Raw genomic sequence first — 22,335 nt, forward strand, 5'->3', positions numbered from 1 at the left:
TAAGGGCTGCTGCAAAGGGTCTGGGAGAAGATGAAACCTGCTCAATACCATTCAAAAGAAATGCTAGTGGAGAACTCAGCTTCCCTCCCACTTCCCCTCTCCCTGTCCACCAGCAGACAGCATAAAGATGTTCCCACATCCACAGGTCCTGCCAGGCTGGCAGGTCAGCAGGACAGCACCAGCTCTTGCTCTTCACCAGCTTTTCATACTAGAAGTCCATACTTTGGGCAGCTGCCCAGGTCAAGTCACAGCAATGCCTGGGGCTGATGCTGAGACCAATTTGCCAACTGCAGGGGAGTGTGTGTGCACGGGGCAGGGCGTGTGTTTGCTTTTTGCAATCACTGTCCAGTCTGCGGGGCTCAGACTGAAAGCACACTCAGGGCACTACTGTGCTCTGACAGATTCAGCCCAGTGAGAGGGGAGTAGAGATTTGAGGGCTGTTAAATTGTGTGGTGACAGTTGAGGATGTTAGCCACTGCAGGTTCCTCTGGCTACTGGGTCTCCTTGGCTTGCTCACCTCCTTGCAGAGGAGAATTGGCACTGCTGGAACCAACCGTGCTGCCTCCTACCAAGTCTGTAAATGTCCCATTGCCTGGCTGGTGCTGCTGCAGCCCCCTCTTGCAGACCAGCCAGCACACCACATCTCCTGACAGCATGAGCCTTGCAGTGGCAGGGTTGGGTATTGTTTCTGCACAGGATCCAAGTCATACAGAGCCATTTCTCAAACTGTGTCCTTTGGCTCCCCTTTCCTTCCCTGCTCTCATGCACACTGCATGCACCCTCAGAGCATCATGCTCTCCTTCCAACACAATAAAAGAAGCATCATCTCTGCTCCTCAGCCCATTAAAACTATAAGAGAAACAAAATCAAACCACGTGTCCTAGTGCTACCTCCTACAATGGGTGACCTCCTGTGAAGGACATGGTGGAAGAGTTTATCCAAGCAGTGGCCACACAGGTCCTGGGGATACGGAGCAACTCTTTGCCCATGGAGGGCTTTGACGTAGACTGAAATTTTGGCTTCCCAGTGGAAGCCACAGACGATTGGGAAACAGAGAACAGAGCAAGTGTAGACTGCAGAAGAGACAGTTGGGGGTTGAACCCTATGTATCAGAGCTCTGCAAGTGACTTTACTGGGTAATTTACTGGAATGACATGGAGTGCAGACTTGCAACAGAGAAAAACTGAGATAGCCAGAAGAAAGCAAAACAGCCAGACATGAATCAAGGATCCCAGCATCTGGAGATGAGTATGAGGGATGGGGGACAACCCCATAGAGCAGCAATATGTGTAAGGTGCATTTAGCAATACTTCCCACCATCCAGCCCTACTGGAAGGATTTTACTGCCAAGGGGGCAGTTGTACCTGAAGAAAGGAAAAATTAAAAGATCCATGTGAATCAGTGGAGAAACTGCAGAGGGCTTGTGGTTGAATATAGATCTGTCCCACAGCTGCAGATCCAGACAGGAAACAGAGGCAGTGTGTCCCAGTTTACAACACGGCAAGCTCTGCAGGTACAGGTAAATGTATGGGAGAGAACAGACTGGTCTGAACTGGGCAGCATAGGCTGTGAGTATGGGGTTCAACTCTCCACTGACACCAGTCACTCCCATCCAAGAATAATTTTACTGGGGGAAAAAAGTACCCCCAGCTCTTACGGTAGCTCCATTTGCCCCTGTTTTCAGCATCAGTGCAAGCTGTGCCATGCAGGCAAGACCAAGGCATGGTAATGTTAAACCCAGGCCTTTCAGGCCACTGGAGCTACTTGGTGAGATATTTCCCCCTTCTCAGACTGCAAATAGTCCCTAACTGCTTTTTAACAAGGAAAGTTTTGGGCTTTTGCCTAGCTGCGCCTCAAAGCCTCAATGTGAAACATCCCCTCTTGGCCCCACAGAGGTATTTGGGGAGTTAAGATCTTCTTTGGGTACTCAGCTCCAAGGGGGAGTTCTGGGAATTAAGTACCTAATGCCTTTGTAGTTTCTTGGCTTCTGATACAGAGTCCTGGGAAAGACAGCTGTGTTTGCACTGGAATTAAGATGGAGGGTTTGTCATGCTCTCCATTAAGATGCTTGCAGGAAGCAAGAACCAAGAAAGAAAACTCGGCATGTAACAAACCTCAGCAGCCCCAGGAGTGCCCTGGTCACTGCATGAGCACTCCCAGCCTCAGGCCTGACTGACCATTACCACCACCAACACAGGCAAAAGTCCTACTGGTGATATTTTTGTGGAGTTCTTATTGCAGTATAAATAGTAGTGCTGGAGTTTTGTGAGTGGGGACAAAACACAGGTGCGATGTGCTGCCAGAGAGAAACAGCCAGGCTGGGATGCCAGAGGTCTGTGGGACCAGCAGAGGCTGGATCCAACTGGCAGAGCCACTGAGCCACAAATCTCTCCTGCAGGGACAGAGTTAACTCCAGGCGTGCTAAGTCCACTCCTTCCCCCTCCAAAACCTCTCTCACGTATCAGAGATTCTCAGGAAACTGTAGAAAGCCAAGAAGGACTAGAGAAAGCATTCCTCATGAAAAGCCTGGCCCTCGGGAGCAGATGGGCTTCATTATTGCCCTGTTCTCAGCATCGGACTGGGCAGATTTTTCTATCATGATGGGTCACAGCTACAGTATTTCATGTCTTCTTCAAACATAGCACATCTGAGGGCTTCTAGCCTGTGTTGCCTGATGTCTTGGCTGACAAACATTGCTGTACTGTGAGCCCTGGATTCTCAAAGGGCAGCAGCTGCATCCTGGGCATCACAGCACTGTGACTGGGAATCTTAGCTGGGCAAAACTACCCCACGACAAAACCAAATAAAATAAAAGAAAAATCCACACCATTTAAGGGTGTCTTAGACTTGTCATCCCTGCCTGTGCTTGCACCCTTAGCCAGGGTGAAGGCAGCGTAGCCTTCCTTATCTGGAAGGCTGAGGACATGTGTCAGCCAGCTGGAAGCATGACCCAGTCTCAGAGAGCGTTTGCTGGCCGAACCTCGCTCACGTCCCAAGGCAGCATCTGAATTTCAGCCTGAAAACACCTTTAAACAATGGGGAGGAACTGAGGACTAAAATAGGCTCTTTCCTGTTCTGAAAAAAACCTCCCTGTTTTTTGCAAGGGTCTGCTAATATTTAAGTGTGTATTTATCTCCATTCAGGCCAGGTCTAGGTGCATTTGTAGGTTCAGGGACTAGGGCTCTGCAGGACCTCAGTCAAATCACTTATCAACTCTATAATCTCTATCAGTCTATAATCTCTACAATAATTTGTATCCCCCTGAAAGGACAAATCTTTAGGCACAAGGATGGAGCTGACTGAGATTTCACAAGAGCAACCACAGATTTGGATGCATAGCTCAGAAAACTTGAAAGACAAGATTTGGAACAATGAGAAGTGAGAGTTTCACCAGGACCTGCTGGTGCTGAGAGATGTTAGACTGGGCAACTGAAATCACTGGAAAATTGGCAGAATGGTGGCAGCAAGTGTCTTCCATTACTCACTTTGGCACATCAGAGGGCTAAGAATGTCACAATGATGAGACAGTTTCCTGAGGCCTGTGACACCTGCTACATGTGTTGGTGTGGCTTCTGGCATTGCTGCTGCTCTTCCTGTAACACCTCAATCCTTCTCTCTTGGGCTGGTGAAGTGGCATCTCCACTCCAGGTGAGGCTGGAGAAGGCTTTGCTCTATCAGTGCCCAGAGGAAGTCAACTGACTGATGCAGGGGTAGATAAGGATGAAGAGAGGGATCTTACTGCTTTCTCACTCTGAAACCTTTCTGGACCAGTATCACAACCTTGGCACTACTACAGCCTGGTATCTCTTGTTGTGAAAGGGTCACACCAAAGGCTGAGTATGTCTCACCTGCAAAGCCCCATGAAGTTCAACAGCTCGTGCTGACAGCAGGTTGTCAAACAACATGGGGACTGCAGAAGCCAACATTAAACGAGTGCTGCTAAAAAGACCTAAGAAACAACAGCTGGATGCTGCAGACGGGCAGAACCTGAGCAAAAATAAAGGAGTACTTTGAGATTGAGGGCTTTTCTTTCTTTCTTATTGGAGAAAACCTTCCAGCTCTCTGGAAGTCAGTACAATTTTCCTACTCATAGTTTCCCCAAAGACCTACCATTGGGGTGGCCCCACAGCAGTGGTCTGCAGAAACCTCAGATGCAGACAAACACAGGGCTTTAGCACCTGCCACTTACCTCCCTCTACCTCCTTCAGCTGTTCCCCCTTCCCTCTACCCCACATCTGTACTAGCAGAGTCATCCCAGCTCCCCCACTGTCTCTAAAATCTGTGTGGTGCCCCTGAGAACAGCAGCAATCAAAACTCTGATGTAGACAGGGATTGGCAGCCTCCAGTATCTCCTTCTGTGCCAGCCTAGATGTGCTGCCTCCAGAGTGAAATGGAACAGCGTTCTGGGAGCCCCATTGCTTATTCTCAGCTCTGTGCAGATAGTGTACAGTGTGCAGAAGTCAGCACAGCTAATGGTGCACTATTCCTGAAGGAAACAGCAGATCAGCTCAGAAGACAGATGACAATCATGCCAACGCAAGGCAGGATCTCCTGAATTGCTGTGGGGTGACACCAAAACAGCCAAGGCCTCCTGATGGCCCTCATCATTCCCTGAATCAAGCTGAGATGTCATGAGGTTTACCGAGGAGCTGAGCATACCTGTCCCTAACACCAGCTCAGATGCAGGAAGGCTGGAGATGCTCCAAGGTGACTGCTCCAGCCAAACCCTGGAACTACACACTGTGGCAGTGTTTGGAAACTCCTGTGGCCTGTGTGCTCTTCAACACCTTCCAGCAATGCAGACATCCTGCCCTTGGCCATGTGTCTGTGAGCCTGGAGTGAGACAGCCAAAGGTCAACAGGACAGACAGGTCACCACCGACTTGAACCGAGCAAGGGACAGTCCACAGGCACAGCTGCACCCCAGGGCCAGGAGAGACCTGGGACTACAGCCCCTGTGCCAGCCCACTGGTGCAGCCACTGGCAAGGAAAGTCAACAAAAAACAATCAGCGCCACAAAGCCAGAGCACACTCAAACACACAAGCCCACACATGGCTGCTCTCCCCGTGGAGCACCGAGACTTGTCCCACCTCTCCTGAGTGCCAGCGAGGTTGGCAAACACACCGAGGCCATTTCTGCCTCCAGGAGGTACAATGGGGAATTCTGCCACTGAACTTCACTGAATTCTGCCACTGACTTCTGCCACAAATTCAGCCCAGCACCAAAATAACCAACAGCAGCATTTAGAAGCAGAGTTATTTCAGCACAGCCTGGCATGTGGGTGTTCCTGAGGCAGAACAAGAAAGTCTTATTTCAGCACAGCCATGGAGCTCAGTGCAAACCACTCCGGTGCACAACTGCCAGGATGGAGTTATAAGTGGGCAATGCAAATGGAAGAGTTAATTCCTGCTCCCCACGCTGAGTGAGCCATTAGCACTACCAAACTTAAAGGTTTCTGGTTACATTATCTTTCTTCCCATATTGTATTCCTTGTCCTGGTCATAGGATGGTTCAGTCTATGTCCTGTTAGCAAGGATTAATTCAGCATATTACATGTAATGGGCTGTGGGTGGCCCAGGAAAGCAACCTGCTCAATCCTGCTAATGATGGAGAAAGGATCTGACTGCTCCTGGGGGAAACTCATAGCATTGTTGCTTTTTTCTAGCATATTTCTTCATTATTATATAGAAACCAAATGACACCAGACAACTAGAACTCCAAATAACCTCAAAGCAACCACCACTTTAAAGATGACACTTTTGTTTGCAAATTGTTTACCTATTATTGTGACTTGTAACTTCTAAAATTCAAATAATTGGCCTCAGTTTGCTTTCCTTTGGGATAAAAAAAATGAAGCAACCTTTAGCTTGCTTCTTTCCTCTATATGGTAATGACCTTTCCTCTGCTAGTGTGAGTTTTTCACTGAACTGAAGAGGAAAGGAAAAACTGTAAACTGAGAAATAATAAGGGAAAGTAATGGCACAAAAATGGAGGCTGGACCCAGGGAGAAAACTATGTGGCTAGAAAATAAGCAGATTTTAGAGAACGTGAATATCACTTTAACTCACCCCTTTGGTGAACCTTAAGGGGTAAATCTGCAGATAGTGTTCACCACCCTCACAAATGAGCTCCCACTGAGTGACAAACATTACTTGGTTCCAGTAGCTGGGGATCCCTACCCCAGACCTATCACCATCTATAGAAGGTTCAAAAGTCACACTTGCCCCAAATGAAGGAACAGATTTGCAGGTAGTTGCAATTCCTAAAGTCTCAGCTGTCCAGCACTTCTCAAGGGAGCGCTCCAGACCCAAAATCCCTCAAACCCCTTGTGAGATGCCATCACCATTACTGTCACCTGGTTTTCTCTGACCTTTCACAGACTTTCCTTTCACAGAATATGCTGAATTGGAAGGGACCCACAAGGATCATCAAGTCCAACCCTTCACCCTGCACAGGACCATCCCCAAGATTCACACCATGTGCCTGAGAGCATCATCCAAACACTACCTGAACTGTCAGGTTTGGTGCTGTGACCACTGCCCTGGGGAGCCTGTTCCAGTGCCCAACCACCCTCTGGGTGAAGAACCTTTTTCTAATATCCAACCTAAGCCTCCCTTGACACAACTTCAAGCCATTCTCTCAGGTCCTGTCACTGGTCACCACAGAGAAGAGATCAGTGTCTGCCCCTCCTCTTCCCCTCACGAGGAAGTTGTAACTGCAGTGAGGTCTCCTCTCAGTCTCCTCACACGGCTTCCCCTCAAGGCCCTTCACCATGTTCATTGCCCTCCTTTGGACACTCTCTAATAGCTTAATATCTTCCTTACATTGTGGTGTACAAAACTGCCACAATGTTCAAGGTGAGGCTGCCCCAGTGCACAGCAGAGCAGGACAATCCCCTCCCTCGCCCGGCTGGTGATGCTTTGCCTGATGCCCCCCAGGACATGTTTGGCCCTCCTGGTTGCCAGGGCACTGCTGACTCACGTTCAACTTGCCTCACGGGAACTCTGTGAAACAGTGTTGAGATCAGGCAAAGGATTAAAATCAACTCAGCACAGAAAGTTCTGCTGACTTAGACCTTCTGCAGAAGTCTCTTTTTGAAAAACAGTCCTGAAAAGAGCCACATTTTTTCCAGTCAGATGCTAGAAAGAGTATCCAGCGTAAAACACAGTCATCTCTCCACTAGGAGCCTTGAAGATTAAAGCTGATTCAGCGCTGCACTTTTTACTGAGCAGTCCCAATACAAAATTAGGATGCATAAATTATTTCTTTTAAAAAATGTTACTAAGGAATACAATACTGATTGTAGTCTTCCGGGATTTCTGAATTCATTTGACAAACTTCACATGCTCATCTAGAAATAACAAATGCTTGCTGAAACCCAACTCCTTTTCAATCTTACTCAGCCAACAAGTTATGCCTTTTTTATTTTTAGGGAAAAAAACACATTAAAGTGATGAAGCAGCCCCTATAAGAGGAAAATCGCATTTCATTTAGTCCACGCTGATAAAATTCCATTAACGTTTCAGTCAAATCAGTCTTCTGAATTTTAAGATGTAACTTTAAAGGCCCCATTGATGGATTGCTGCTGTACTCAGGAAACATTAGTACATTGTTAAAACGGCAGGAATTACCCAACAACGTCTCTTAGGAAAGAGGAGCTAATTTCCCCAAAAGAGCAGAAATCGGGCAGGGAAATAAATTACCCCTCCAGTACAAAACTGTTTATATTTTAGTTCTGAATTGTTTCCCAGTGTGGAAGAAATTTTTAAGAGCGGACGCGAGAGAAGTCCCTTGAGCCATTCAAACCGATTCCCCAGGAATTTTAGTGACCGCGGGTGTAAGTGGGCACTTTCGGGACAGAGGAGCTCCCCTTTCCCGTCCCAACCCCGGCACAGCCTCGGCAGGGCTACACGAAGCTCAGCAGTTTCATGCCCCGCAGGGGCACCGAACGGGACATCCACCCGAAAGAAGGCGGCTTTAGAAATGACACACGAGTTTCGCTGCGGAACAGCATCGCCGGGACGGCACCGCCGGTCACGCACTTCGGGCGAGCGCCGCGGCGAAGTTCAGTGGTCTCAGCCGAGGGATGTGCAACCCCCGGCGAGTTCACCCGAACTTCAACCCGCCGGCGGACCGGCCCGCTCTCGCCGACACCCGAGGGGTTCCAGGAGCAAGGCGCTGCCCGCCGTGCGGGGCTCCCCGGCCCCGCTCCGCCCGCACCCTCCCCTGCCGCCCGCCACCGCTCCTGCCGGGAAGTCCTGCGGACGAGCGCCGGCGCCCCCGACCCCACCTGGCTTCAGGCTGCTCTGAAGTAGAAGAGGACGACCAGGAACGAGCGAGCCGGGCGGCCAGCACCAGCCGCAGCACCAGGCTCCGCCGCCGCATCCTTCGGCGCAGCCGGCGGCGCAGGCGCCCGCGGCCAGGGCCGCCGAGCCCCGCCGAGCCCCGCGAGCCCCGCCGAGCCGCCGAGCCCCGCCGAGCCCCGCGCCCCGGGGCGCCCGCTTCCCGCCCCCGCCCCGCCTCGCGGCGGGGCCCCGTACGCTCCCCGCCGCCGGCAGGAAGTGACAACGGGGCGGCTCACCGCGGCAAGGGGAAACTTCGCCCGCCCGAGATGCCCCGCTGGGCCTGCCCCCGTCCAGCCCCGCCGCGGGGCGGGGGGCCGAGGGTGCGGGGCTGGGGGGTTTCCTCGCCCGGTGCCGCGTCCGCTCCCTGCCAGCGCTCGGGAGTGCGCACTTCCCTGCCGAGCTCCCGTCACGGCTTTAAAACTCCCCGAGGGGAAGGGAAGAGTCGCTGATGTGCTGGCAGGCTCGGGAGTTTCCTGGTGACTTTTCTCAGCACGGTCAGTGCTTCGTAAGCATGGCAAAGTTTCGTGGCCTTAAAACACACCTCTTCTTCTTCTTCATTTTTAGTATTTTTTTTGGCTACCCTCGGCCCTGCAGAGTTTTACTGAAAGCAATAATGGTTCTGACTAATTCTACCTCAAGCAATAAATTTCTATAGAAGGAGGACAAAATTGTCTACTACTCTCGGCATGTTTTTGGAAAGCAGAAGCACAAAGTTCTCTTACTGCATCCCTTATCCCCCAGGCTCTGTAATCACAGGCAGAACCAGCCCTGAGCTTATGTTGCCCCAGTTTTGAAATAGCAATGCTCTTCACTCAGCTCTGTAAAACACTCAAGATCTACTCAAAGGCCACCTGCCAAATTAGAGAGCCAGGCTGAGAGCTGGATTCCCACTGACAACACTCATTCCTGCTTCTCTTCAGCCCCCAAACACTTAACTTTAAGAAAAAGAGGACAGCTCAAGGAGGAGCCCCTGGGAATGATAAAGAAAGCCTGGGTGCATGCACATGCTGGGCTTCATTCTGCCCTCATTTAGGGCAGAGTAAACCAGGAGGAGAAATTCATTGCAGTGAAGGAGGCTGAAATGAAGTAAAAACACGCACAGCATCTTGCAGGCCAAGTTGAGCTATGACCAGGGAATTACAGAGGTCTTTAAAGTCCCTGTTGGATGGTCTAGAGAGAGGCAATAAAAATGAGACCACAACTGAGACTGTAATATACCTCCTTGCAAGAGCACACCAGTGTGTGCAGTAACCAAGCTGGAAAGATAACCTCAGCATCAGAGCCTCTGCCTGTTTGATATGTGCAGGGAGGGACTGTGACCCCTGTCACAGGCAAGTGAGACAGATAGTGCTAGGGGAGAGCTGCTGGCTGGGAAGGACTCTGCAGTTGCAGCTTGCTCTCTGTTGCAAGGGGTGCAGTAATTTTGATCCCTTGGTGAGTTGCAAAGATTTGGGCTCTGCCTCACCTGTAAAGATGGGCTGAGAAACCCCAGGGCCAAAGAGACTACCTGAATTCAAGTGGGGAGGAGAGACTGGTGAGTGTGAACAAATTTGGTCACTTTACGGGTGTTACCCTCGTAACAGCACTACGAAATGAAAACTCCCTTTATTTTTGTTTCTGAAGAAGCTTCTGGTAACCTCAGAGGGGAATAAAGACTTATGGGTTTTGTCAGCATTAGAAGAGACCAGAGTGGTTCTGTGGGTGTCCTCAAAGCATGTCTGGGGCTGCTGTCCTTGGGGACAGAGTGAGGTTCACAGCCTGAAGGCGTATCCAGCCTGTGCAGTGGGAATCTCCTCCCAGTAGCTTTTCAGGAGGTGGATGTTGTACTCAAGACTGCTGGTGAATTTTTCATTATCTGTATCTCACAGTACTGAAACACCAGGAAACCTAGCCCAAGGCTCTTAGGGGAGCTAATGAAAATAATCATCCCTTTGGCCCTGCCTCCCCGGGTTCACCAGGGGAAATAAAAACCATAGAATTGACCAACCTTCACCCATAGTTGGAAATTCCCTTTAAAGAAAATACAGTAAAACGTCCCAGTTGAAACTCAGACACTGACCTGTTGAGTCCTGCTGCCTGCTGTCTGTATTTCATCCCCGGGGGCAGGGCCGGGGCCATCTGTGTTCACATCAGATATGCGGGGCTGGTCCTCCAGCAGTCCGAGGTGAACGTGCTGCTCAGGTCCGCAGGGCTAGAAGGGGAAGCACGCCATGAGGATTTCATGGGATTCCTATGTGGACTCAGCTGCACCCTTTTTAGAAGGACAAACACATTTTCCAACAAATCCCTTTTAGAAGGACAAACACATTTGCAAGGGGGAAGAGGTGCCTTATGGTAAGGACTGACTGGTGGCAATGGCACCAGCTGCTGGGGGGTCAGGCCTTTGTTGTTGCCTATTTCTAAGTGTCTGATAAAGCTCCCTGGTCACACATGCTGCTGCCTCATACCATCCCCCTCCCCCTGCAGCCCCACCATACAGAAAAGAAAGAGCAACTCTAGCCCATTGAGACAGACAACAGTGGCTGGCCCTTACCTGAGAAGAAAGGTGATCCCAGATGTGTAGAAGGGCAGAAGATTAAGGTCTCAGAGTCTCAAATTATTATCCCAAGCTATCTCTAAAGGAATCATCAGATTCAGTCTGCACTGGAGAAGCTCCTCTCTCCCTCCCCGGCACCACTGGTGGCTGGAGAACAACAGATGCACAAAGCACACATGAAAATACAACTTCTCGGCAGCACACGTGAAATGGCAAGCACTGATCCTGGCTCTGTTAATCTGCCACTTTACCAGGTTAATTGGAAGAATCAAGAAATGAGTATTTGCTATGGAATGGCAATGGCTCCTTCCCTGACAGGCTGTGAACACCCCATGGAAGGGCCACCCTGCTCCGGATCTGCAGTGCCTCACACCATGCGGTTCAGACCACGGCTGGAGCTACTTATGACTGCAAAGGCAACACTGATAACCAAAAGTAACGGTCAAAAAGTACTAGTAACACGGTGCAGAAGAAAATTACTTGTTACTGCTGAGGCCTGAACTGCAGCTAACTTGTAGGTGAAGAGGGAATGCTGTTTGCCTGCAGAAAGATGCTGTGCCTTTGATACAGGGCGTGTTTGATTCCCTCCCTGCTCATTAGTAGTGCTCGTTATTGTCTTCTCAGCAGGTTTCTCCCACATGCCTTGCTTTTTCCCAGGACCTTGGTGCCACTGAGTGAGATTAACCCCAAGCTTTGGTCTGATGACCATGTTGAATAGAAATTAAGCAGCGTCCAGCTTCAGCTGAAAACCGAGGAATCTATTGAACTCCTCCCCGAGTTCTGGTTGACCAGCAACGGTGAAAAAGAGCCTTTCTAGGGGATATTTTAATTTTGCACCCAGTTATTTAATTCTGGAGCCTGGATGCCACAGAGGCAGTTTACCCTGGCCTCATGCCGGTGAGACTCCCATCTGCTGGTGGCCCAGCACCGGTGCACTGACTGCTGCCACAGCCCCGGGGTTCACCGAGGGAGAAAAGGCTTGGACAGGGACGTAGGGAATGACATTGATGCAGTACAGGCTTCTCTCAGACACCAGCAGCTGGGGAGCTGCTCCCAGAGATGACTATGGGTATGTTTCCTAAGAACTGTGTTAGTCATCGTCCTACCTCCGGGATTTCCATGGCCCCCAGTGTATCTTGATACTCAAGGCTTTGTTTTATATTTTATGGCATCACTGTAATGTGCTGGCTGAGAGGGACCTTGCAAAGCCCCAACCCATCCCCTGCTTGAGTAGATGTGTGTGCAGCCGGTTCTGGAAAATTCCCTCCGAGGGACACCTAAGATCTTGCCAAGCAATCCCTTCCAGATCTACAAACCCATAAGAAATTTTCCTACCACCTTATCTGGAACATCCCTGTCAAAACTGGAACCCATGACATTTTGCTCTGAAAGACAAGCAGGGTGCCAGGTTCTGTCACCTTTTTTTATTAACCAGGAAAGGTCACTGCTGCTGATAGCACTGAGGTGGAATACTTGCTTTCTCAAGCAGTGCATTGATTTCCTATAATTTCCTGTAGTCCTTTGCACCTGCAAAATGCAACTTTTCAAATATTATTTCATAAAAACATGAGTGTTTATACTCACTTTGCACTGACACCTAACAGCCATAGCTAACAGCAGCAGAGAATCATGCTGGGGTGGACCTTTTTACCACTAAGTGCTGGAGTAAATATTTCCAAGGTCAGTATATAAAAGAAACGGGTTGGATAAAAGGTAGAAATAACATTAAATACCTCTGGAGAAGTAAATGGAAAATTAATAATAACATATAATAAAACACGATGCTTGATAGACTTTTAAAGTCTATGGCCAGATTTTGACACTTGTTCATACAAAGTAACATTGTTGCCTTGAGAAATCTCCCTGGGTTTAGGGGTACAGGGCAGAGAAAAAGCAGCCAAAGGCATTTCACACCCTGGGGAATCCCACTGATTTGTAGGTTTGACAGTGTATGTTGCCTAAAGTTAAGTAGGTTCATATGCCTTGTCAGACAAAAAAATACGAAGGGTTAGAGTAGTGCAAATAGCATCTGATCCAGAGTAGTCAATATTGTAACCTGGCTAATTCCATAGCTTGCCAGCCTTGCTATTCCCACTTCCCACTCTCCTCCTCTTGAAAAAAACCCACCCCAATGACTTCCCAGGAATCCTTTTGCAATTATCCCCTGATATCCTTGAAAATTTCCCTAGAGACCAAGGAACTAAAAACTGGGCTGTCTCTTCTCGTTTTGAAATGCTGGCCTCTGTCAAAAAAGATTTCAAGGGATCATTCCTTTAACTTTCTTGCTGCCACAATTTAAAAATAAAATAAAAAATAAAGCAGCAGCTGTTTTCTTTTAAAAGCACCAGTGGTGATGGGAGCAAACCAAATTACAGGCTCTGAGGACTATTCTCTGCCTGCATCTACTGGAAATTTCATTGGCAAGATGGAAACTCCCATCAACCTTTTTATTCAGTGGTGGCAACTAGGGACTTTGTTGCCTTTTGTACCAGGCATTTATATTTCATTGGTTTATATACTGTTCCCAGCTGGGAGCTCGTTTTCTGCTGATGTCTGATTTAGATGCTCGCATGAGGAAGGGATGTGATTTACAGGTACACACTGGAAAGCCAATTGACCTTGATCTGAGCACAGCGTTGGGAGCTGCAGTTACTTCGGCAGCAAGAGCAGCAAACCTGTCAAGCCTCCCGCTAGGAGCAGGGTCGGTGTTCGCTTCCTGCTCTGCTGTTTCTTGCACGTTCACAGCAGAAAGCCACTGCCTTTGTCCCTGCTGCCCAAAGCAACTGGTCAGCTCTGCCTGCCACCCCTGTGAGAGCTTCTCAGCACAACTCAGAGGGAGGAGATGGAGGGAAGCAATTTTCCTGCTGTGTTACACAGATCTCCTGCGAGCAAGGCTTTGCACAGAGCAGGGACTTGTACGCTCAGTGCTCGTTTGTACAGTCTGATTATGGTGGCTGGGAAAGAAGACTTAGAGCACTTCAAGCACAAATAGGTCTTGAAGGAAAAACATGCATTTCAAGTCTACTCCGGAAGTGGGAATTTTTCCATCTCCTTCCTTAAGCTGTTGCCTCCTCCAAGGAAGAACTGTATCTGCAATATCATGAGGGCTCTGAAGGGAAGGATAAAGGCTGTTGAAACAGGATCCATAGGATTTTACCTGGCTCACAAACACCTAACTCAGAACAGGTACATTGTCAGACTTTTCACAGGACCTAAATTACCTTCTCTTGCAGATTTCTCAGTATTAGTGGCCACTGAATATTTAATATTTATTAAAAATATTTTCTGTCTTAGTCTTACCTTACGCTGCAAATCCCAATAAATAACACCAAATCCTGTTGTGGGGAAAAAATATACAAATACTCCTATAGTTATATACCCAAATCCCTCTGGGCAGGATGGACACTCAAGGGCCCAAGCCTGTAATATTTGAACTGATGGAAAAGCCTGACTGCATCCTATGTCTTGCTGCGTCACCTCACAGTGCAACACAGCAGTACTTAAATCCCTGGGGGACTAAGAGAGCTGCCCTACTGCCTGAGTTTGGGATTAAAAAACAAGCACAACTTGTCTTCCTCAAAGAAAAGGGACCCTTCTCATGATGGCCAGATCCACGCCAGGACTCTTTGAGGATGTGGTGCTTACCCTGGTAGGAATGACTGGGTTCAGACTGGTGAATAGAGGTGCTACATGTGTGCCAGCATGTTTTGACTGGTCAATCTGGTGGCTCTACCACTGGAGAGCATCCATGCAGACAACAGCCATCCTAGCCTGTCTTCTAGGAGCTGCTGTTGGCTTATGGGAGAGCAGAGCATGCACACAAATCTATTTGTCCTGAGTATTGTAGCATAGCAAACAAGATACTGGTGGTATTGAAGCCAAGTAACAGGCAGGAGAGGGACTGCCAGATTTTATTACACAGACATACATCTTCTAAACCCAGTAAGAGCCACATGAGCACCTCCCCAAGCTTACACTATGCCATCAGTCTAATATCACAGTGCCTTCCAACTGTGCACCAGAAGTGACTAACAACTGTCCAAAGTTTTGAAACTCCTCCATAAACTGAAACTCTTCCAAACCAGGAAAAACATTTTGTTTTCCTACCATCTACATCTGGAGGGAACACAGCCGGGAGCCTGCATTACTGGGTAGTCCTAAACCTCACAGTAACTCATCATGACCTTCTCAGGGTGTTTGGAAGTTCGGTGCTTGCAACCCTGTTAAGTTTCTGTCTGCATTCAGGTCCTATTGGACCTCCCCAGCAGTGGCAGGTGAGATGGGCACAACATCTGCACCACACGCTGATTTTGCTACCACAGTTCCAGCATGTCAGAACAAGAAATTCTCTCTTTGGAGCCCAGGCACAGTTCGTATTCAAAAGATTCCCAAACTGGGGAAACAGGGGCTTGGAGATGCCATTGGGGTACCTCCCCATATTCCAGGACAATTTGAGCACTCTGCTCTAAAGCATTTGGCTGAAGCTGGAGATAAGGAAGCAGGAGGCAGTGCTTGCCCATGCAGGCACAGTGCCTTTGCTGATGGATTTGCAAGCCGAGGATTCTTAGTTTGAAGCCTGTAATGAAAAGGCCAGATCTTTGGCTGCTATAAGCATTTGCTCAGAGATTGTATTCATTTTTATCCCAGTCGAGGAACCACATTCAGGAAGTCTAATACATATGTTTGATAGAAATAAATTTGTTAACAGTGTGCTTTTGTATCTTCACAGAAGGTATAAACCAGATTATTCTAAGCTGGGCTTTATTTGCTTGGAAGCCTGTGACTCAATAACAGAGACAAGCCTGGTATCTTAGGAGCAGAGTAGGTAGTGAAGGCTACTCAGAAATCTCTCTGAAAAGAATTGTTTCCTGGACTTCTGTCTATTTACATTGTCTTGTTCATGACCAGAATCCCAGGACCAAATAATCTGGTCTTGTCATCTTCTACATCCATCCAGCCAGGAGCCAAGATATTAGCACAAGAGAGACCCTGGTTTTAGTACCTCATCTGCAAAGTCCCCTTTCTTAACACAACAGCATCAAACATGAGATTGTGATCTGAGGTATTTCATTCTCCAACTCTCCAGGTTTGAGCAAAGGCAAGTTTGTCCCTGAGAGTGGGGTGAGGGACTGTACTATGGGGATAAGTGCTTGTGGCCAAGCAGAGCATCTTCTCAGCCTGGAGGGGCATTACATGCTGGAGAGAGCTCTCTTCCCTGCACGTTCGTGCTGCTGTGATGCACACAGACATCTGAAGTGGCTCCAAATGCAAAAGGAAGGGAAAAAACCCTACTCTGTAAATGACAACATAAATTGCCAGCAGTGGTTAGAGCAGTACTGTAAAAGTCTCTTAAACGAGAGAATGAACATGCTGAGAAATTTCTTTCTCCTTAAAACCTTGTGTTGTAGTCAGGGACAGAAGTCCCATTTGTTCCTGTCCCTCTCGCCTCAGAGAAACTTGGGAAGGTCTGTCCCTTCTCCCCTCAGCACCCCATGTCCTGACAGCATAACCAGATCATCCAGAAATAGTGACATTGCTGAAACTTTCTACAGTGATGCAGCCTGGCCCAGGGGAAAGAGGAAAATGAAAAAAGACAACTGTATAAAATGACATTTTCAAAGAAAACATGTGGCTTAGGTGCTGCCCTCATTGACCATGTCCAGATGAATTTTTGGGTTCCTAAATCTCTTTAGAACAGCTGAAACATTGCCTTGTGATTAAAACAGAGTTTCTTGTTTACTGAAGGAGGTATGATTAAAATAATCATCACCATCTAAATACCATTTGTGAGACTGTACCCTGCACATACTGCCACAAAGTCAAACCCAGGTTTGTTACTGCAATTTTAGGCATAAAGAAGTAATTGCATATGCCTGGACATGACAGGGCTGGTCAAACCCAATTCAAAGAGCTTCTATTTCATGAAAACCCTGGCTGAAAAGGCATATAAATATTCTTAGTCCAGCACTCGTTCATGACACTCTGTGTTTTCACTATTCTAGAAATCCTGAGATACTATTTTTATTTAGACTAAAAATAATAAAAGCTTTTCTCCAATCCTCTGGGTGCCCTAATTTAATTATATCTGCATTAGGAAACTCCAGCACTGCTAAACTCAGACACCCACTGTCCCATGTCTAGGAGGCATATCAAGGAGGTGTGGTGTCTTCCTCCATCAGAAACTCTATCCAGAGATGTCTTTTGCAAAAAGTTTGGTCCTGGAAAGGTACCAAATCAGCTTAGTATGGAGTGGAGAAAGCTCATTCCAAATCTCTGAGCCACTGCAGAGAAAGCCAAGACAGCTGGCTTCTTTCTTTCATAAAGAAATCTTTCAAACAAGGACTTCACTCCAGTGCCCAAGATAGACAGAAGGGAACAGGGCATTGGATTTGCAGCTGGAGCTCTTATTACTGCCACAATTAGTTAGGGAAAACCAGCCCAAGTAGCCCTGCAGTCAGCAGCCCAAACCACTTAGATCAAAGGTTTGCAGGTAATACCTTAGACTCTTCTTGCAGATGTTGGCCCTGGAGTGATGATTCATGAGTTTCTGCATCATATGCTCCCAGGAACTTTAACCTGTGAGTCCCAGTCTCAGTTTTCAAATGTTCTTAGTTGCAGCCCAGTGAGAATATGGCTGTCCCCTACTATGAGAGACCCTGGAGGGGGTACCAACATGACCTACAAGGTGACCTTCACTTTAGGCACAAATAGTCTGCTCAGGGCATGGCCAGACTTCCTCTCAGAGCACTTGGCTTGTAAGGCTTGTACTGCTGAAAATGTTCAAGAACAGCCTGACTGCTACCAAATCTATATATTGATGGCAGCTGACTTGTGTACTTTTTAAGAGGTTGTTGTATTTCCAGCTGTTTACAATGAGACAGGCTCTACTCTTTTCCATAGAGGTATTTCATTCTCCAACTCCACAAATCCACAGAAACACCCATGAACCTGACCTTCTCTGAAGTTTACCATCAGGAAGGGAGGGAGAGAAAAAACTGATTTGTTTCTACAGATGTTTTCAGCAATAGTGTGATTTCAGCAAAGCCAGAGAGAATTCCAATGCCTCTCTCAGCCGAGGAAGAAAGCACAGTCATATGCCTTGCCCAAACCCTCTTTCTAATGAACAGCGGAGCCAGTGTCACTGGAAAAAAAAATTAAAATGAAGCAAGCAGGGTGTTGTTTTTTTTTTTTTTTGGCTGTTATTTCTGTGGTTACAGCTAAAAGCAGCAGTAACAGGTTACAGCAGAAATTGAATATGCTACTGTGCAGAGGTTCAATTCAGTGGACTGGGCAGCCTTAAACTGCTTTTTAAACTTCATAAATGAAACAAAACACGATTATCTCTTTCGGTGGGGGCATGTTCAGAAAACACCAGCTGGACACAGTACAAGATAGCTCAGGCGTATGTTGTGAAGTTTAAAACCTGAAGCAATTAGAACTGCACTGAAGCTCACTCTGTTTTACTTCCATTTGGCATCCCAGAGCTAATGGAGCGGAGGAGCTTGAACAAAGTGCTACAGTCAGCCTCTCTGTGGCTTATGCCCTGAAATGCCCCTGGCCAACAATATCATACTGCAGTCCTCCAGTCCTTCAGAGGGATCTTCCAAATGTGGCATGGGGGACTAAAGCCACCCCCAGCCTCCTGGTTTTAACAAAGAAAGACTAGGAATACCTAATAATTAGTGAGGAAATAAAAAACTGCTGCTCATATTGCAGGGGGGGCAGAAAAGAACATGCTCTGAATGAAATATAAATCCGTGCTGTACTGCAACATGGCTCTCTTCCAAGCTTGCATGGAGTGTGCAGGCTGAAGCTCCCTGTTCAGAGCTCCCCTTTGCACCATGAAGCTGGTGAGAGCTGGGGCTGCTGCTGTGCCTCAGCTTTCTGCTAAAGGGGGGTCAAATCCCTCTGGGCTGAAAGCACTGAGTTCATGTCACTTTTTAATGATGTCCACAGACCATGTGGAAAAGCTTCGTGCTGCCCAGCAAAGCAGCTGAAACTGAGCTGTAAGACAATCAGTGAGAGGGGATCATGGTTATACATTATCTAGAAATATGGCTGGCCCAGCATATAAACTCTGGCTCCATGCAAGGAAAAGATTAGGAATTGGGGAGAAAATGTAATAAAGGTCTGTTATTCTGACAGTTAATTCTCATCCACACTGCAGTGCAGTATATATGGCTTTACTGTAGTCCTGTACCTTTTATTCCCAGTCCTCTGTGTGTGCGTCTGTGTGTGTGTGTCTAAGCAGCTGTGTGGTGTTTAACTGCCTGCCAGGTTAAACCATGACTATTGTCCTCTCCTATTCTGCTCCCCTAGCTGTATTTTCTCTGCTAGTTGTTTTGTAGCCAGCCAAACTATTCCTGCAGAGTCCAGCAGAGATTCATGGTGCTAAACCAGCCAAGTATGCAGTCAAGACGAATGCTGGCTTTCCAGAGCCTCCTCTGAAGATATCTAAAGCTTGACAAAGTGGGCATGACTCCATGGGTCTCGTGAGCTACTGCCTGACTACACAGGAATTTATAGTTATGTGGTTGCTACAGCTTTAGCTGAAGAAGAGACATGCTTAACTAGTTTTCCAATGAAATCTTAATTGGACTATGCAGAAGCCAAGAAAAGAAAACCATTTTCAGCTGGAGTCTCCCAAATGTGTTCTGCAATCAGTCAGGACAGAAGAGAGAAACCCAATTCTAAGTCACAGTCTTTGTGACCAAGGTTAGGAATGGTAGTGAATGACACAAAGCAAAATCTTCTCATCTTGAATGCAGCGTCTCAAACACCTGTCCTGCATTCAGAGAAGTCTGATCTGTGATTTCATGTTGATGTTTGTGAGTGTGACAATGAAACTTGAAAAATTGCTATGAGGAAACTGTAAAGGAAAAGGTATCAATCAACAGCAGCATGAAACCACTTCATGTTCTTCCTTAATGTGTTAAATAATGGCTGAATAGAGTAAAAATATGTAACAGCTGAAGGAAATATTAGACTGTACAGAAACAAATGGCAGTGCTAAAATTATCAGCTTTTCATGCATGGAGAAGTAATGCTAGTTCTGTATGGACTTAGCCATCACAACTTTCCATCCAGTCCAGCTTTTGAAACAATTAATCTCATGGAAGCCAGAGCAGGAAATCCTGCTGGGGAACCAAATGTTTTAAAAACAGTACTTTGATGAAAGATCCAAGAGCAGTGAAAGCAAATACACCTGACTTTCTGGGCTGCAGTCAGCAAAAGCCCCCCTTAGCTGCAATGACAGATGTGAGTATCTCTGTTCTCCTGAACCAAGTCTCTCTTGCCAACTTTAAATCACATTAAGTGATATTCAGTAAATATCATATTAACTAAGTAGGGGAGAAAAAAAGTTTTCTTTTACTAGTTTCAGATATCTGGTTTTCTCCTTATCAAAAAAAGCCTTCCACCCACCTGCCCTCAAGAATATTGGCTGTAAAATCAATCATCAATCTGAAGAAACCTGAAGAAACTCATCTAGCACAAGCATGTCCCAGGACATTGGTGTCCATACCCTCTCCAGATACAGGTGCCATTTCTAACAGTACAGGACTTGGTACTAAATCAGCATCTGAATAACCCCAGTTCCCAGGATGCCAACAGACACCTGAACAGAGGCAGGTGCCAGAATGGTTCTCTGAGACAAGAGTGAACTTGTCCAGGGAAGATACTGAGAAAGCAGGAAAGGCAATGTCATCTCCCAATTATGGTGGCTGGTTCCAGAGGGGTTGTACAACTGAGTAATGTTCAGAATGTCCAGACTCATACAATCAACTAAAATCAGCCCATTTGACGACTTCAGAGGGGGCAAAAAGGTACATCCTGGGACAGATTTTCAAGGATCAGCTTTGCCACACAGAGGGGAAATGGATGTGAAACCCCCAGTGTATTCAATTAAGAGAGATAGAAAGGGGACACAGCAAACTATTCAGCTTGGATGGTGGAGTTGAGGACAGAAGCAGGGAAAGCAAGTTATGCAGGAGACAGACTGGAACAGGAGGCAATGAAATGGGCTGTGATTTTACCATTTGTTTCATACAGGCTCTCAGGGCAGCCCTGCCTGACACCAGAAAGCACATCCAAGACACGACAAGCTTCAAGTTCAACATATGTGGGTGGTAGAATTTCTTTCACAAAAGGGATAAAAACCTCCACCATAACCCAGAAAGTAGTAAGAACAAGATTCAATAATACATCTCCTTAATCTTGGTCAAAGAACAGCTGAAACATTTTCCTAGAATCTAAAGCAAATTAATCAGCATGAAGCAGACACTCTGTTTACAAAGTTTCAACCCAAATAGTTGCAATTTGGCAAACCTATAAGCAGCTGAAATGAATTATTGTTTCTGGAATTGCTGGTCCATTCTAGCAATAGGTGGTATACCTGCATCACTTGCCATATGCACAAAATCCAGTATTGTGATGACAAAGACAGAAATGAAGGCTGATGATGTTAATCACTAAAACCTAAAGCATTGTAAAGAAATCAGGGGAAGCAGGTTTTTCCTTGGAGGTAAGAGGTGGTAATTTCACCCTCTCTTTCAGGGGAAACACTGGTTGCTGAATTTAAATTTTCACAGATCAAAAAAAAAAAGCCCTCCAGGTGGTTTCTAATCCATACAGTTAACCAAGTCTGTGAATTTTGAGACCCCCTCAGATAGGCAGCATCTTATTTTCGGAGCCTTTTTGAAAAACCTAATAAAGATTAAATGAGCAGCATTTTTATTATCCATTCCAACACAGGGGCCAGGAGTGGAAACAACAGGGGACACCATTGGGTCAGTAGGCAGTGAATGCACCAGCCTAAAACTTGGATTGACAGTTACATAAAAAGAGATTAGTATGATGACAGCATCCTGGGTTTTGAATTTAAATTCTTCAACCAGCTTCTAGGGGAGTATTATAGCTATTACCCAAGCAAGGAAGGTGAATTGTCAAAGTAATTTCAAACACAAAGAACCCCAAAAACTCACTGAGATGGATGTTTGCTGGGTGATACCCTTTGGGATCAGACTTTATTAAAGCACATCAGAAAGATGTGCAAAAGAAAGTCCTCCCAACTATCTTGTCAAGCAGTCCCCAAAGCCACACCCAGTGACAAGCTCTGTTCCCAGTTGACCATATTGCACGAGTCCTGAGTAAAACCCACGTGAATCAGCTGAGAATGCAGAGCTCTCCTCACACACTGCAGAACTTCCTGAAGCTGGCACAGGCAGGAGAAAAGCCCACTGGCCATGAGGTGTCAGCATTTTCCCCCAAAATTTCTGCTTCAGGAAGGGGATGCTCAATTCTTCATGGCAAGCTGCAACATGGTTTTAGTGATGCCACTATAAAAATACTTGATTCAGAAGAGACTGCATTGCCAGACTGGTTAATGCAATGAGGAACATGACATATTCATAGCTCTTTATGGCAAAAAGCATGCAGCCAAGTGTACAGTGAATC

This window comes from Manacus vitellinus, unplaced genomic scaffold (genome assembly GCF_001715985.3).
Source record: "Manacus vitellinus isolate BGI_N305 unplaced genomic scaffold, ASM171598v3 scaffold_14_pilon, whole genome shotgun sequence".
NCBI lineage: Eukaryota > Metazoa > Chordata > Aves > Passeriformes > Pipridae > Manacus > Manacus vitellinus.